Source organism: Gorilla gorilla, chromosome 9 (genome assembly GCF_029281585.2).
Source record: "Gorilla gorilla gorilla isolate KB3781 chromosome 9, NHGRI_mGorGor1-v2.1_pri, whole genome shotgun sequence".
Classification (NCBI taxonomy): domain Eukaryota; kingdom Metazoa; phylum Chordata; class Mammalia; order Primates; family Hominidae; genus Gorilla; species Gorilla gorilla.
The window spans coordinates 5,625,800-5,644,285 of NC_073233.2; the positions used below are offsets into that span (position 1 = coordinate 5,625,800).

At 39.4% G+C, this 18,486-nt stretch overlaps 1 protein-coding gene and 1 non-coding gene across 2 annotated transcripts in view; one reads left to right on the plus strand and one right to left on the minus strand.

The window, feature by feature from the left end:
• Positions 1 to 18,486, minus strand: part of LOC129525411 (solute carrier family 35 member F5-like) — a 196,599-nt gene that overhangs the window by 121,738 nt on the left and 56,375 nt on the right. Inside the window, exon 9 of the transcript XR_010135419.1 lies at positions 7,599 to 7,718. The gene's annotated coding sequence lies outside the window, so the exon portion shown is untranslated. The remainder of the gene's footprint in view (positions 1 to 7,598; positions 7,719 to 18,486) is intronic.
• LOC129530102 (U6 spliceosomal RNA) lies at positions 14,918 to 15,024 on the plus strand. Its single transcript, XR_008675646.1, has one exon. It is a non-coding gene; the product is annotated as a U6 spliceosomal RNA (small nuclear RNA).

The following is an 18,486-nucleotide window of genomic DNA, read 5'->3' on the forward strand; positions in this document are numbered from 1 at the left end:
TAAGATGAAATTAATTCCCATCTAGCAATTTCTAAATTCACAATTTTATAAGTCTTAGCTATGTGAAAATAAATAGAAACAGACCTCTTTGCTGATTTTATAACTAAAGAAACTTGAATTGAATAATTAGGACATAAAAACATGTGATAGTAAAGTTCACTGAGAAATGGCTACCAAAAACAAGATTCATTTTCAAGTAAACAATGCAAAAATTCACTAAGCTGTTCGCCAAGTAGTTTTTCTCTTTCTACATTTATACTTGCACTAGCTCTGCTAAAAGAAGCCTAATATATCTATGATTGAGACCATGTCTTTATTGGAAATAGTGAAAATAGGATAATACATTCAATATTGGTTCACTTAAGGTAAGCCTAAACTACAGGAGATAAAGAATGCCATTAGCCAAATAGAAACTGTCTTAAAGATACAACATCTAAGAAGATGATGACAACAGCATAATATGAAACTCCAGTTAGTTAGCAACCTGCTTTGGTGATAAGACTTGAGCTCATAGGGGTATGCGTCCCAATAAAATAATACAAAATGTGGAAGAAAAAACAGAGTGTGACATCAGAAAATTGCTGAAATTATTTCTATTTGAATACTTTTTTTCTGACCCAGAGAGGTACAATTTATCATGGAATGAATGGAACAATATGTGACAATAAGAGGAACCAATGAGAATAAATTAGGCTAGATTGCTGTGATACAGTGTTTTGCTTACTTGAACTGGCTACAAGTTTCTTTGCTAAATTCAAGTTGTTTCCTATACTGCTTAACGTGCCAAATTTGTTTTGATTTAAAATGCAGTAATGAAAAGAAAAAATTACATTGGCATTACTTTATACGGCAAAGTTATTTTTAGATATTAATATATTCCACAAACAAATTTATTGTACTCATTCTAGTTGACCTTAAAATTCTGTTATTCTGCTATTTTCCTAAAGAATATAAAGATCCAGTATGAATATTAGTGTAAAAAAATCTTACAAAGGTCTACCTGGCTTTGATGACCCGTCATTACACAGGAAGATCCCTGCTGCTACTGGCGCTGAATTCTCAGTCATGATAGAGCTGCTCCACAGTCACGGAAAGATTTGTTAATTTTTGCATCCACACCCCTTCACTCTAGTTTGACCACACGCTAGGTTGCCTCTTTAATGCCAGGTTCCACCACGTGACTTGAATTAGCCAATGAAATGTAAACAGAAGTTACACGCGCCTCTTCCATGCACCAGGTGCAAATCTTGTCTCATTTTCTTCTATCTCTTTACTCTCCCGCACTGCCACACGTGAAGCTGCTGATTGCCTGGGTTCTGGACTGAAGATCTTATGGAGATGAGCACCAGCTGTGGAGAAAGCCAGTGGTGTCCCAGACTTTAGGACTATTTCAGGAGAAAAAAAAGTACTTTGGACCATAGAACTTTTGCAGGTGAGAGCTGAGCTGTGTCACGGAATCCTTCATCTTATAGATGGCTAATTTTTTATTTTGGTAGAAGATGAGGTTTTTGCCATGTTGCCAAAGCTGATCTTAAACTCCTGGGCTTAAGTGATCTGCCCACCTCAGCCTCCCAAAGTAATGGGATTATAGACGTGAGCCACCACACTTGGCCTTTTCTTTTTTTTCATATTTATTTAATTATTTTATTTTATTGAGACAGAGTCTCACTCTGACACCTGGGCTGGAATGCAGTGGCTATCATGGCTCTCTGCAGTCGTGAACTCCTGGACTCAAGTGATCCTCCCATCTCAGCCTCCTGAGTAGCTGGGACTACAGGCTTGCACCCATGCCTGGCTAATTTTTTTATTTTTACTTTTTTGTAGTGACAGGCTCTCGCTACGTTGCTCAGGCTCGTCTTGAACTCCTGGCCTCAAGTGATTCTCCTACTTGGCCTCTCAAAGTGCTGGGATTATAAGCCTGAGCCACTGAACCCAGCAAAATTTGCCTTTCTTAAACTAATTTATCTCTGTTGGGTCCAAGAGCTTACAAGTTGGTTGTCATTTAATATGTTAAACACTAGAATATTTTTTAGTTGAAATTTTATTTTTTCCCTTTACATATTGTATCCTTTAGTGCTTTATTTCACTAATAAGAATTATAGTTTGCAATCATTTCCCACCTCTATATTCAGTATATCAATTTTTGTTTTTCCTTTCTACTTCTGTCTTTTGCTATAATTTGCTGTACTACAGGTACTTTCATCAAGGCATCCAGTTCTTTATATCATTCTATATTTTTACTTGGGAGAAATAGAAATGTTGCTAATTCCATCTTACTGACAATACCTAAATTATTGTTTGTTATAGAACATAATGATTTAAATATACAAAACACTAAACTGTTTGAGATTTTTTACATTTTATGCGTGCAGAATTTACATTTTATGTGTGCAGAGACAAAAATTGTTATAAGATTACAAGTTAATGTGCAAGATGATTTCTGATTCATGAGTTTCAGGTTTTGATAGCATATCCTTATCCACTAGATTAGTCTTTTAAAAATGTGTATGATAGGGAAAAAATTGAGGGCATGAAATTCTGAGACTTATGGGAACTAAACTTAAATGTTCGTTGTTAGATTTTTTTTTTTTTTTTTTTTTTTTTTGCTGCATATGAAGTTTTAGGCAGTCATTGTCCAACAACATTAAATACTGAACATATGGGAAAAGCATATGATTTTTCAAAATGTTTTTCTAAAGTAATCTCATTCTACATACACTTAAGAGCAGTTATAATGCTTTAGTGACACTTGAAGTAGCTATTTAATGTGATCTCACCACTATAGGGAAGGCCGTTGCATGACTTTTTTGTGTGTGCTTAACTGCTAAACAGGAGAACCTTTTCCTGAGCAACCAGCTGGGAAGGATTTAATTTGACATTCTCCCTACTAGGACCCCCCAAAGAGACTGGCATGTGTGCCCAGCCCATTATGACAAGAGAACAAGGGGAATGGTGCTATCCCCTGATATCTGACCAGCACTTTATGTTTTAAAAAGTGTTTCTACAGCTATTATTTTCTTCCCCGCACAACCACCTTGTGAAGAAGGTAGGATAGCTATTATTATCTTTCTTTCACAAATAAGCCACTTGTTACTTGGCTTCTAAAGCATATCTAAGCTCTAATTAAAGTTTCACAACATTAGTGTTTAGAGAGGTATCAATCAGTGCATCCAGTTTACAACATGATTCAGAAACTTGGGGAAAAAGCAGACTGCCTCATCCCTACACCCCAAAGAAACACAGCTATTTTCCTAACCAACAATCACCATTTACTTCCTAGCTGGCTATGAGAGAACAGTCAAGAGCAATTTATGATGCTCTTACCTCCTTAACAAAAGACACTGCAGTACTGTTAGCAGTACCATAATAAAATGTTTTTGGTTTTTTGCTTTAGAGATAGGGTCTGGCTCTGTCACCCAGGCTGGAGTGCAGTGGTACCATCATAACTCACTGCAGCCTCAAACTACTGGGCTCAAGCAATCCTCCCACCTCAGCCTCCTGAGTAGCTGGGACTACAGGTGCATACCACTATGCCTGGCTAATTTAAAAAACAATTTTTTTGTAGAGATGGAGTCTGGCTATGTTGCCCATACCGGTCTTGAACTCCTGGCCTCAAGCAATCCTCCCTCCTCGGCCTTCCAAAATGTTGGGATTACAGGTCTGAGCCACCCCATCTGGCCTAAAATGTTTTGAATTAATGAAAACAATACTGTACCAATCAAGAGAAGTAGGATGGAGGATCTGGTGAAAAAGAGATAACACTACGAGGAATGATTGATTTTGATGGGCTGGTGGTAAGGAAGGGCAGGGGGTGCAATCTGGAAGGGGTACACAGGTAGGGCTGCACACAAAAGTAGAGCACCATTAAAATGAATTTTAGATAAACAATGAACACTTTTTTAGTATTTTTTTTCTGGCAACCGTGTACACAGGAGACTTTAACTTTCCCTAGAATGTACAATCCTTGAGGGAAGAAATTTTTGCCTCTTTGGTTCACTGCTGTATCCCCAGTACCTAAAGCAGCATATAGTAGGTGCTCATGTATATCTGGCCTATATTAATAAGGTTTATTTCTTAAGCTAAGTAGTGTGTACAAAGGTGCTTGTTATATAACTTTCACACACTTTGTATGTCTGAAGTGTGGCATAATACATTTTACAAATTACAGCATTAATGAATAGCTCGTTTTAAAAGCAGTTTCTTTTACCCAGCCTCCATGAGGGACTCCAAGGGGAAGTCAGAGTATAAAAGGTTGTGAATCACCCCTTATCCCATTTAAATGTTACATGGGGATGTCAACTTGAGATGATCAGTCGTCGGATGTATTTTGTGCCAAGGGCATGGTATGGCCTTTCCCAGAGGCTCCTCTTTTGCTTGTTTTATTACTAAGACTATGGAAAGTGCTTCTTTTGCCACTGCCCTGACTCCGTCGTCACATGAAATTTCCCCTCATGCTCTACGAAGCCCAAGCAGCAATTTTTGGAAATTGAAGAAACATATAATTTACTCCACATCTGAAACTCCTACTAAACCGAAATAGCTTATCCTTTTCTCATAGGAGACCAGCAATTGGCCCTCACTAGCCGCCATGAGGCCTCTTTATCTCATCTTCATCTAGGTTCTCTAAATGTTATTTACACGCATAGGAGTGTATTTATAACCCGCATCTCTTACATGGAGTATTTTTTTAAACATTGGAGAGGTGTTTCTTTTGTAATACAAAGTGGGAAAAGGTAAAGGAATGATTTTTATTAACATATTCTCAACCCTGTGAAATATATAACATTTGACCACTATATAAAAAATAGGAAGACATTTATTTCTAGGTGGTATTATCACCAGTAATTCTTGCTTTTGTTTTGGTTTTCAGACAATACAACACGCATCTATACTTTTAAATTTTCAGCTGGATGCGGTGGCTCATGCCTGTAATCCCAAAGTGCCGAGGTAGGCAGATCGCCTGAAGTCATGAGTTCAACCCCAGCCTGGTTAACATGGTGAAACCTCATCTCTACTAAAAATACAAAAATTGGCCAGGCGTGATGGCATGGGCCTGTAATCCCAGCTATGTGGGAGGCTGAGGCACAAGAATCACTTGAACCCAGGAGGCAGAGGTTGCAGTGAGCTGATATCGCGCCACTGCACTCCAGCCTGGGTGACAGAGCAAGACTCCATCTCAAAAAAAAATTTTTTTTTCTATGAGTGTCATATATATGGTGTACACACATTTGTGTTTGTATATACATATATGTATGTATATATTACTATGTGTGTATATACATATACAGACACATACACATATATGTATGTTTGCATATATATTACTGTTTATGGTTGAGTCTCTAATTAGATTTGCTTATAGATGTACATGGGTCATGGTGACTAGAATAAGTAAAAAATCTTCCCCCGCACAGTCCAGATAACTGTCTGCAGTAACAATTCATACTCTGACACCCTGAAAGTCACAAATCAGAGAGCTTTCTTTTGCTTTCAACCTCAATGCCCAGACCTGTTAGGCAGGATACCAGGTGGGAAGGAAAAGTTACAGCTTGCTTATTAGATCTCAGAAACAAAGCAAAAAGGTAAGTACAGAACAAACCAAGTTGGAAAGGAATTAGTGGGGTAGGTATCTAAACCCATGAAGAAAGGATTTTGCCCAAGGCACCAGAAGAAGGTTGAGGTCTTGAGGTACCAACAATCTTAAAGACCCCTTCCCCTGAGCATGTGAATGGAAGCAAATGCAGGGCAAGGGAGGAAACCACATCATCAGAGGGAATTAAAACCCACCCGCTACACTTGAAATTTCATAATGTTTCAATCTCCTCTCTCACCAAATATTTTACTGGAGAAAGTCATCATAATTCTGATTTATTTTATTTTTTGATATGGAGTCTCACTCTGTCACTCAGGCTGGAGGGCAGTAGTGCAATCTGGGCCCACTGCAACCTCTTCCTCCCAGGTTCCAGCCATTCCTGTCTTAGCCTCCTAAGTAGCTGGGATTACAGGCATGCGCCACCATGCCTGGCTAATTTTTGTATTTTTGTAGAGAAGGGGTTTCGTCATGTTGGCCAGGCTGGTCTTGAACTACCGATCTTGGGTGATCCATCCCCCTCGGCCTCCCAAAATGCTGGGATTACAGGTGTGAGCCACTGCCCATAATTCTATTTTTCTTACTTCATTTACAGTAAGTCCCCGAACTTCTCTGTGACATTACATAGGGATGATGATGACAGTAAAATAATAGCTTAATCTCATTAGATTATTGTGAGGATTAAGTATGAAAATGCAGGCAAAGCATTTTAGGCACCATGGTGCATTTAAGTGTTCAATGAATGTTAGATATTCTCATTCATGTCTTTATTATTGATAGCAGTCCCACAGCAGAATCTATAAAAGTCTCAAAGAGCTGGGCAGTAAAAAGGTCAAAAATGGAATGGACAGGGAAAGATCAGTCATCCCAGAACAAATAACTGAGTTTATCTGGGTTTGGGTTATAGTGTTCTACCCAGAGGAGATACTTGCAGCTGAGACCGCTAGAATAAAAAGTCACATTCATGGGCTGGGAATGCCCGCTTTAGAGGTCACTTCCTGCTGTTGTCTTCAAAAGTGCTTTACGGCTTACATAGCTCCTGTAAGTATGTTTCTGGTGCGCTCACTGGTCCTAAACCGGCAGGTGGATATACTTACCGATGGTTTACATGTGGAGAAATAGCCCTGCCCAATATTTCACGGTTAGTGCTGGAACTAGGACTCAAATTCAGGTTTCCTGGCTCCAACTCTACACTTGCTCCAGTACATAATGTTGTCATTTGAAGGTGTTCAGAGCCAGCAGACGTAGGACTCTGGACTCAGACGCTCAGAAAAAATTTCTGCATAGACAATTACTATTCTCACTCATTCAGCTATTTGGCACATAACTCAAAAAAGAAACGAACACTTGGCATGCCATTTTGGGCAGGTTGTCCCCATGGTGATGTGTCTCTTAGGAGGACCTTCTCTGCATTTCGTGTACAGATTTCTCCCGAATCTCACAGAAGCAATATTGGAACAGAAAGTGAAACTATGTAAGTCTCTAATATAACCAAAATAAGAATTCAAATACAGGTCTTTATGATTCATAATATGGCTTGTTGCATATTCCTAAGAGAATCATTTTACAGAATATATACTTCTCTTCCCTCCTTTCTCTCTGTTTAGCAACATCAAACAAAAGCTGCTTGGGAGTGGCTACTAGGAATTGGTTTTCAGCATCCAAACTAATTTCCTCTCTCCTCATTCAATCCCTCAGAAAGAAGCGCAAGAGGAGTATACATTACATTTGCATCAGCATTCAGCATTTACATTTGTCTTTCAACACTTCAACAGAATTGACTTAGGTAATAATTTACTCAACTGATTTCAGTGCAAGACTCTAAGATAAAAGCAAATTTTCTGAGAGTAAAACAAAACAAACCCAAACTTCAATGGACAGAAAATTGCTTTGAAATCCTAGTTATCTAGGCAACTTGCTATTATCCGTTCATTATTAAAGAGAATAAAAAATTAGTTTGAGAAAAGACATACATTTAACACACAAAAACTCCAGAGCACAGGGTTACCTGAGGCACTGCCGTTAACCTTTGTGGTGTGAGCCATGCTGGCTTGAGTCCAATGAGAGATCCAGAAAGGAGTGAGGAGTCATGCAAATTTTATGCATCAAGTTCTCAAAGGCATTCAACCTGAAACAATAAAGAGAGCCCCATCAAAATGGATCATTTAAAAAATGTACAACACTAAATCTTAGACTTCCGTTTACAAAGATGACTGCTAACAGAGAAAGCAAATCGGAATGGGGGGAGAAAGACTATAGATCCAGGAGGTGACTGCATTGGACCTGGCAGTATGGAGATAACACCCACGGATGTACCAGTGGCTACATACTGAAAGGGGGTCTCTACACATAATAATCTATGGGAAACAAAATTGGTTCTCTAGAAATGAGACTATTTTAGGATAGTGGTCACCAAATACAAATGACTTCCTAATGTGTAGCACTCTACAAAATATTTTTGGTTTTTAAGCATATCTTCCTTTCCAAATTCTGGTTCAAAAAGTTCATTTATTCAACTGCAATTTCAAAGCAATTACTGCACCAAATGTTTGCATTTTTAAAAAGATTAACTTCATGGAAATTCTTTTGAGATATCTGAAGTCTTTCTACCAACGCCTCTTTCTTACATGCAACCACCTTTCTAAAGCACAAATCTGATCCAGTCAGTCCTCCTCCTCTTAAACAAAAATTCATTATCTCCCACTGTGCCGCTGGATAAACTTCAAATTATTAGAGGCATTCGGACCAGAGCAACTCCATCTTGAATAGGGGCTAGATAAAATAAGGCTGAGACCTTTAAGTCTAAATTCCCAGGAGGTTAGGCATTCTTAGTCACAGGATGAGACAGGTCAGCACAAGATACAGGTCACAAAGACCTTGCTGATAAAACAGGTTGTGGTAAAGAAGCCGTCCAAAACCCACCAAAACCAAGATGAAGATGAAAGTGATCTCTGGTCATTCTCACTGCTCATTATATGCTAATTATAATGCATTAGCATGCTAAAAAACATTCCCACCAGCAGCAGGACAGTTTACAAATGCCATGGCAATGTCAGGAAGTTATCCTATATGGTCTAAAAAGGGGAGGACCCCTCACTTCCAGGAACTGCCCACCCCTTTCCTGCAAAACACAAGAATAATCCACCTCTTGTTTGGCATCAAGAAGTAACTGTGTGTACAATCAGTTGAGCAGCCCACGCTCCTGCTCTGCCTATGGAGTAGCCATTCTTTATTCCTTTATTTTCTTAATAAACTTGCTTTTACTTTACTCTATGGATTCACCTCTAATTCCTCCTTGTGAGAGATCCAAGATCTTGGGGTCTGGATTAAGACCCCTTTCCAGTAACAAAATGATAGATCATGGCACATAGTTCTGAAACACCGGGGTCCACATTGGGCAATGTATTCATTTTACATTGATATTTCTATTTAAAAGTTACCTGAGATTACCATAATAAGACTTATATTTCAATCACAAAATTTAAAACAAAAAAAGAAAAAATACAAAAAAGAACACTGTTTCCCCTTTGGTTTTTGCAAATACCTTCTGAAAAATACTAGCAAACAGTAAACAACAGTACATATAGAAATTCCATTTCCATTGTGCCCAAACTCTGACTCTAGACCCATGAAATCAGAAGAAGTTGGGAGAAATAAACTCTAAGTTGAGAATTAAAGTGTCAATTCAGAAACCCACACGACCTCTTAACAACAGAATGCCAAGATAATATCTGTATACACTCATTCTAATGCAGCCATTGAAATCATATAAGTTTTTAATAAGGTAAAATATTCAAAGTATGTTGGTTAAAAGAAAAACAAAACTGTATGCTATCCTAAACCTAATTTTATTAAAAATATGTGTATATGTACACATTTAATTTAAACGATGAGAAGTAAATGTACCAAAATGTTCACTGTGGTGGTTGCCTCTGGGTGATGAAATCATGGATTTTAGCTCTTTTCTTACTTTTGTAATAACAATTATTAAAAATAAATATTTAGGCCGGGCGCGGTGGCTCACACCTGTAATCCCAGCACTGTGGGAGGCTGAGGCAGGCAGATCACCTGAGGTCAGGAGTTTGAGACCAGCCTGGCCAACATGGCAAAACCTCGTCTCTACTAAAAAATACAAAAATTAGCCAGGGCTGGTGGTGCACGCCTGTAATCCCAGCTACTCGGGAGGCTGAGGCACCAGAACCACTTGAACCTGGGAGACAGAGATTGTGGTGAGCTGAGATTGCACCACTGCACCCCAGCCTGGGCGACAGAACGAGACTGTCTCAAAAAATAAAACTAAAAATTTAGACCCCTTCTGTCTTGTTTTATTTGCTTTAAAACCCTCAGGGAAAAGAAAAGGTTTTTTTTTTAATGCTATTCAAAAAAGGAAACTATCAGGCTACAATCACGAAGATTATAAGGGGTCAGAAATATAAGTAAATAAAAAGGAAGGAAAAGGAAATGGCTGATTGCTTTGATCACACAGGGTGAGAATTTCTTGCCACTTAGTGAAATTTCCCTCATTGTTTAAATGGGTTTGCACCACAGTTCAAAGCTAACTACTGCGAAAGCAACTCAGTGTAAACTCAAAAGGACCCTTTTTTCTCTTTTTTTTTTTTTTTAAAAACAGATTGCTTCTGACAAGCCTGCCCGCTGCGTGGCTTTTCCAGCTACACTGAATAGCATTGTGTCCACCTGGAGAGAGGAGATTCTAAACCATCCACTCCCTGCTGATCCTTAGTTTCTGGCTGGTGACACACCAGGAGGATAGGATGGCTCCAATCTCCCTGATGAAGGGGTAATCACCTGACTTTCTCTTGGAAACAGAGGCACTGGTTCAGGTCCACAACATTGAACTTGGAGAGCAATAACCTCTGTGTGCACAGTCATTGCTGGCTGAATCAAAAGGCAGGCATTAGGGATAAACACTGTCTTTTAAGAATAGGAGTGACTGTCTATACATTTCTGACAAACGCAGTTTTATTTAAAAAAAAAAAAAAGTGGAGACTGGGAAGACCAGAGAGGGAGGGGCAAATGAAGGGGCAAAGGAAAGAAGCCCAGTTTCTGGAATTATTCAACTAAGTATGCTTTTAAAAGCTAACAACCACAAAACCCTAAGCCAAACCCTGTTTACTGGCCCCTTGCTAGCCTTGTGTGTTTGCACTCTTGCTCCATAACGGCTTGTAAATACCACCATGTAAAACCTTGAAGGCAAACAGAAGACAAGAAGGGACAAGCTGCATGTGCTAGGGGTGAATGAAATATGCGTCAAGGTATTTGGATGGAGATGTGCCCAGAATCTTCCTAGTCAAGCTTAATAAACTTTGGCCCAAGGTTCTCTCCTGTTATTGAAACTCTTTCATCTGGCAGAAGATCTTTTTCTCAGATCCAAATTGGTGCCTCCCACCCTTCCCCAAACTGAACAATAAAACCAAAATAAGGAGGAAGCCTAAAATTAGGAACTATAAGCATATCACTGGTAAAATAACAAGACACTGTTGGCCGGGCACGGTGGCTCACGCCTATAATCCCAGCACTTTGGGAGGCCGAGGTGGGTGGATCACTTGAGGCCACGAGTTCAAGACCAGGCTGGCCAACATGGCAAAATCCCATCTCTACTACAACTACAAAAATTAGCTGGATAGGGTGGTACACGCCTGTGATCCCAGCTACTTGGGAGGCTGAGGCACAAGAATCACTTGAACAGGGAGGCAGAGGTTGCGGTGAGCCGAGATCATGCCACTGCATTCCAGCCTGCACAGCAGAGTGAGAGACCCTGTCTCAAAAAAAAGAAAAAAAAAAAAAAAGAAGACACTGTCACTGGGTGTGAATCCTGGCAGTGTCCGTGCAAAGAGAACAGTTGTATATTGTGTATTGATTTTTCTCAGTTATTATTCATGCTGACAGGCGGCCTCAAATTGTGAGTGCTCATTCTTCTTAATACTATGCAGATTCTTATGTCGGTGCATTGTATAAACCAGAAAAGGTTTGGCCACAGTCCATTCCTGTGTTACAGATCAATAAATTGCTTCTTTTCTCCCTCAGAGGACAGTGCAAACCAGTAAATCTTAAGTGGCACAATGGTGGCTTAGTTCTCCTAGCTAAGAAAGAAACCACTCCTGCGAAAGGATTTAGGAAAATACATCAACAGAGAAAATAAAGAATTTGTCTTTGTCTCTATTTATTTCGGGAGACTGAAGGATGCTGATGCATGTTTTAGTAGATCGCCAAGTAAGGTACAATGAATGACGGAAACATTGCATGAGCTGACCCCATAAATACTTTACATTAGCTAAAATGATACAAATATGAAAAACAGCACACTAGAACTTTGATAAAAATACACCAATGCAAACAAGTAGTTAGATAAAATTGAGATTTGATATATACTCTAGCACTGCTAAACTATCAATGCCACTATCTCAGTTAGAAACAAGATAATGCTGATGATAATATTGATGGTAATGTTGACGGCAGCTAATGTTAATAGACCTCTTACTATTAGTTATTGAAATATAAAATGTCACCCAAAGTGTAACATTAAGTACTACTAATAAAAAAAGATGTCACTAAATGATAAAATGCTTATTAAGAAATTACATTCATTATAAGACACATCCTCATTTCAGAGGCCATATGAGAAAAATGCATACCTTACCACTGATGCAATTGTTACATTCAAGGGACTTTTAAAAACACTGAACAGTTATTACCTTGTTTAAACTTCACAACAACCCTACAAAGTACTACCCCTTCTCTCCATTGTATACGTAAGAAACAAGCACAGGGAGTTATAGAACTTGCTCACATCACACAGCTAGTATGACAGCGCTGACATTTAAAGCTGAGCAATTCAGCCCTAGGGCTCTTGTGATTATGTGATTTAGAGTAAGGGCACTATTGTTTCAACAAATGAGAACTTAGGGCATAAATGAGTGATGCATATACGTAAGGTAGTCACCTTAGTTACCTATATGCTTACTGCAAGGAGGCTTTGCGCAAATCCTTTTTAGATAAGAAAGCTGCATCTCGGAATTTTATGTAATTTTTTTTCTTTTTTGAGACGGAGTCTCGCTCTGTCGCCCAGGCTGGAGTGCAGTGGCGCAATCTCAGCTCACTGCAACCTCTGCTTCCCAGGTTCAGGTGATTCTCCTGCCTCAGCCTCCCAAGCAGCTGGGATTACAGGTGTGTACCACCATGCCCAGCTAATTTTTGCATTTTTAGTAGAGATGGGGTTTCACCATGTTGTCCAGGCTGGTATAATATGTTTTTAGAGCAACTGTATTTGCAACCTTATTCCTTGGAGTAACACATTTAAGAGCCTGAAGTACTTACATGACACACAGGAAATGCTTCTCAGTACTTAACCAGTACACTCTTTTCTTCTTCTTTTTTTTTTTTTTTTTTCTTTTTTTTGAGACGGAGTTTTGCTCTGTCACCCAGGCTGGAGCACAGTGGCGCCATCTCGGCACACTGCAAGCTCCGCCTCCCGGGTTCACGCCATTCTCCTGCCTCAGCCTCCCGATTAGCTGGGACTACAGGCACAGACCACCACGTCCAGCTAATTTTTTGTATTTTCAGTAGAGACGCGGTTTCACCGTGTTAGCCAGGATGGTCTTGATCTCCTGACCTTGTGATCTGCATGCCTCGGCCTCCCAAAGTGCTGGGATTACAGGTGTGAGCCACCGCGCCCGGTCCCAGTACACTCTTTTCTAGACTGCACAGAATTAGTAGAGCAGGCTTGATTATCAACCTTGTTCTTTATATGAATGTCAACTGTTTCAAAAAATCAAATACTTCCAGAACTGAAAAACAAAAAAAAAAACTCCACCAGGTAGAAGGTTCTAAATGCAATGGTAGGAGTTTCAAAAATGCATAAAAACTAAGGCAGGATACTGGAATCAGATTCTTCCCACTCAAAATAAGAATTATACTTTAAAAATGTAGATGAAAGCTGGCTTCACTTCTCCCCACAGAATAACCAAAATAAATATACATCAACGAGATTATCACCAGCAATCTCCCAGAACTCATGAAAGAGAATCGGTCAGTTCCTGGGGCCACTGAGAAGTAAAAACAAAACAAAACAAAACAAAACAAAACTCCAGCAGACAGTAAGAGAATCAGATTTTCATATCTGTGACACCCTTCCCCCAGTCTGCTTGGTATCAAGCACATGTAAAACTTCCCCCAACTCAGATTCTACACGGAAAAAGTGAGATTAAGTTGGACACACAACTTGCCTACCATCTTGGCTTCTTTGGCAGGAGACCTATCCATGCCTCAACCCATGAGAAGCATCAGGAGTGCCTGAAGGGAGATACCACCCTGTGGACAGCCGGACACAAAGGAAGGGGGCAGGATTACCATCTCCAGCCCTGGAAGCTCCGCTCTGTAACTCAACCAAAGGAGATGCCAAATCAGAGTGGCTGTTCGGCAGCACTACACTGTAGGAGGTAGATTCCACAGGTCTCTTGGGCATGAACTCCTAGCCAGCCTTTCCATACCACAGGGATAGCTCCTTTGGAACCTCCCCCATTCCAGCCAGGCAATCCTCTGATCCTTTGCTAGAAGAACAGAGGCAAACCTGGGTTTTAAGTACCATTTAGTGCTGAAAAAGAGGCAGTGACCTAGCGGGAAAAATGTGTAAGAAATTCAACAGCTAAATTACAAATAATCTCTAAGCAAACATACCAGTAAAAACCAAAACAGACTAGACAAAGAAGATTGGAATAAATAATAAATCCTTTAATGCAAAGACACAGACATATATCCATAAGAACATGGAACCATGACCTCCCCAAACGTATAAAGCAAGGAACCAGTGACTGACCCTAATGAGATGGTGATTCATGAGCTCTCTGACCAAGAATTCAAAATAGCAGTTTTACAGAAACTCAGGGATCTCCAAAACAACAAAGAAAACTCACCCATTGCATACAGATGCTTCCATTTTATCTTAACATTTCGAGGTGATTCATTTTATTTTGAGGACCTACGTGCCATTCATTTTCTTCCACAGCTGCACCAACATACACACACATGCTCAAACATTAGTCTCAACCAAAAATTATACACACAAACAGACTGAAGCTGGGGATGCAGTCAGTCAGCCAGAAGTTGTTTGGTAAATTATCTATTCATTTGGAAGAAAAACAAAGTTAGACCCCTATCTCAAGCTACTGAATGAACAAAATTAAAACTCCAAAATGTAAACATTAAAAAAAAACTATAAACATACCAGAGATGATACTTCAAGTTAGAGCAGCCTAAAAAGGTGGACAAATCCTCTCCCCGCCAAAACAAATATAAAAGTATAAAGTTGTTTTGCTCACTTCAGCAGCACATGAACTAAAACTGGAATGATACAGAGAAGATTAGCATGGCCCCTGCACAAGGATGACACGCAAATTCATGAAGCATTTCATTTTTAAAAAAGTATAAAATTGTTTAAACAAGCGTTTTAGGACTGGAAATCAACCAAAAGCAAATAATAAACTAAAAAGGGTCTATTCATGAAACCTACCCAAATGTCATATAAGAACAGCAAGACTCTGAACTTACTGATTATTTCCTTCTATCATCTCACATCTATAGACATAGATAGATGAGTAGAAATTATCCTTTCTGCAGCCAGGCGAGGTGGTTCACACCTGTAATCCCTGCACTTTGGGAGGCCGAGGCAGGTGGATCACCTGAGGTCAGGAGTTCGAGACCAGCCTGGCCAACAATGATGAAACCCCACCTCTACTAAAAATACAAAAATTAGTCGGGCATGATGGCGGGTGCCTGTAATCCCAGCTACTTGGGAGGCTGAGGCAGGAGAATCACTTGAACACAAGAGGCAGAGATTGCAGTGAGCCAAGATAGTGCCACTGCATTGTGGGCGACAAGAGCAAAACTCTACCTCAAAAAAAAGAAAGAAAGAAAGAAAGAAAAATTATCCTTTCTGAAGAACACAGAAAAAAAAGGCTGGAGAAAAATGATCAGAGCCTCAGAGACCTCTGGGACAACATCAAGCACACAAACATACATATAATAAGAGTCCTGAAGGGGAGGAGAGCAGAAAAAAGGTTAAAAAAATTTTTTTGAAGAAATAATGCCCTGAAAACCTCCCAACTATGCTGAAAAACATTAATCAGCAGGTTCAAGAAGCCCCACAAACCTAGGTAAGAAAAACACAAAGAGATTTGCACATCATAGTTAAATTGCTAAAAGCCAAAGACAATTTAAAAATCTTGAATGCAGTAAGAGAAAAATAACTCCCATGTACAGAAGAACAACAACATATTTAACAGCTGAGTTTCCATCAGAATCAATAGAGGCCAAAAGGCAGTAGAACAACATATTCAAAAGACTCAAAGAAAACAGTGTCAACCAATATGTCCAGCAAAATCCAGCATATAAACAGAACCAAAGACAAAAACCACATGATTATCTCAATAAATGCAGAAAAGGCCTTTGACAAAATTCAACAGCACTTCATGCTAAAAACTCTCAATAAATTAGGTATTGATGGGACGTAACTCAAAATAATAAGAGCTATCTATGACAAACCCACAGCCAATATCATACTGAATGGGCAAAAACTGGAAGCATTCCCTTTGAAAACTGGCACAAGACAGGGATGCCCTCTCTCACCACTCCTAGTCAACATAGTTCTGGCCAGGGCAATCAGGCAGGAGAAAGAAATAAAAGGTATTCAATTAGGAAAAGAGGAAGTCAAATTGTCCCTGTTTGCAGATGACATGATTGTATATCTAGAGAACCCCATCGTCTCAACCCAAAATCTCCTTAAGCTGATAAGCAACTTCAGCAAAGTCTCAGGATACAAAATCAATGTGCAAAAATCACAAGCATTCTTATACACCAATAACAGACAAACAGAGAGCCAAATCATGAGTGAACTCCCATTCACAATTGCTTCAAAGAAAATAAAATACCTAGGAATCCAACTTACAAGGGATGTGAAGGACCTCTTCAAGGAGAACTACAAACCACTGCTCAATGAAATAAAAGAGGATACAAACAAATGGAAGAACATACCATGCTCATGGATAGGAAGAATCAACATTATGAAAATAGCCATACTGCCCAAGGTAATTTATAGATTCAATGCCATCCCCATCAAGCTACCGATGATTTTCTTCACAGACTTGGAAAAAACTACTTTAAATTTTATATGGAACCAAAAAAGAGCCTGCATTGCCAAGTCAATCCTAAGCCAGAAGAACAAAGCTGGATGCATCCCACTACCTAACTTCAAACTACACTACAAGGCTACAGTAACCAAAACAGCATGGTACCGGTACCAAAACAGAGATATAAACCAATGGAACAGAACAGAGCCCTCAGAAATAATACCAAACATCTACAACTATCTGATCTTTGACAAACCTGAGAAAAACAAGAAATGGGAAAAGGATTTCCTATTCAACAAATAGTGCTGGGAAAACTGGCTAGCCTTATGTAGAAAGCTGAAACTGGATCCCTTCCTTACACCTTATACAAAAATTAATTCAAGATGGATTAAAGACTTAAATGTTAGACCTAAAACCATAAAAACCCTAGAAGAAAACCTAGGCAGTACCATTCAGGACATAGGCATAGGCAAGGACTACATGCCTAAAACACCAAAAGCAATGGCAACAAAAGACAAAATTGAAAAATAGGATCTAATTAAACTAAAGAGCTTCTGCACAGCAAAAGAAACTACCATCAGAGTGAACAGGCCAACCTACAGAATGGGAGAAAATTTTTACAATCTACCCATCTGACAAAGTGCTAATATCCAGAATCTACAAAGAACTCAAACAAATTTACAAGAAAAAAAAAACCCCATCAACAAGTCAGCAAAGGATATGAACAGACACTTCTGAAAAGAAGACATTTGTGCAGCCAACAGACACATGAAAAAATGCTCATCATCACTGGCCATCAGAGAAATGCAAATCAAAACCACAATGAGATACCATCTCACACCAGTTAGAATGGCAATCATTAAAAAGTCAGGAAACAACAGGTGCTGGAGAGGATGTGGAGAAATAGGAACACTTCTACACTGTAGGTGGGAATGTAAACTAGTTCAACCATTGTGGAAGTCGGTGTGGCGATTCCTCAGGGATCTAGAACTAGAAAAACCATTTGACCCAGCCATCCCATTACTGGGTATATACCCAAAGGACTATAAGTCATGCTGCTATAAAGACACATGCACACGTATGTTTATTGTGGCACTATTCATAATAGCAAAGACTTAGAACCAACCCAAATGTCCAACAATGATAGACTGGATGAAGAAAATGTGGCACATGTACACCATGGAATACTATGCAGCCATAAAAAATGATGAGTTCATGTCCTTTGTAGGGATATGGATGAAGCTGGAAACCATCATTCTCAGCAAACTATCGCAAGGACAAAAAACCAAACACCGCATGTTCTCACTCATAGGTGGGAATTGAACAATGAGAACACATGGACACAGGAAGGGGAACATCACACACTGGGGCCTGTTGTGGGGTTGGGGGAGGGGGGAGGGATAGCATTGGGAGATATACCTAATGTTAAATGACGAGTTAATGGGTGCAGCACACCAACATGGCACATGTATACATATGTAACAAACCTGCATGTTGTGCACATGTACCCTATAACTTAAAGTATAATAAAAAAAAAATATATATATATATATAAAGAAGCTAAAATAAATTCATTCAAAGATATACAAAAACAGGCCGGGCACAGCAGCTCACGCCTGTTATCCCAGCATTTTGGGAGGCCGAGGCGGATGGATCACTTCAGCTCAGGAGTTTGAGATCAGCCTGGCCAACATGGTGAAACCCCATCTCTACAAAAAATACAAAAATTAGCTGGGCGTGGTGGCAGTCACCTAT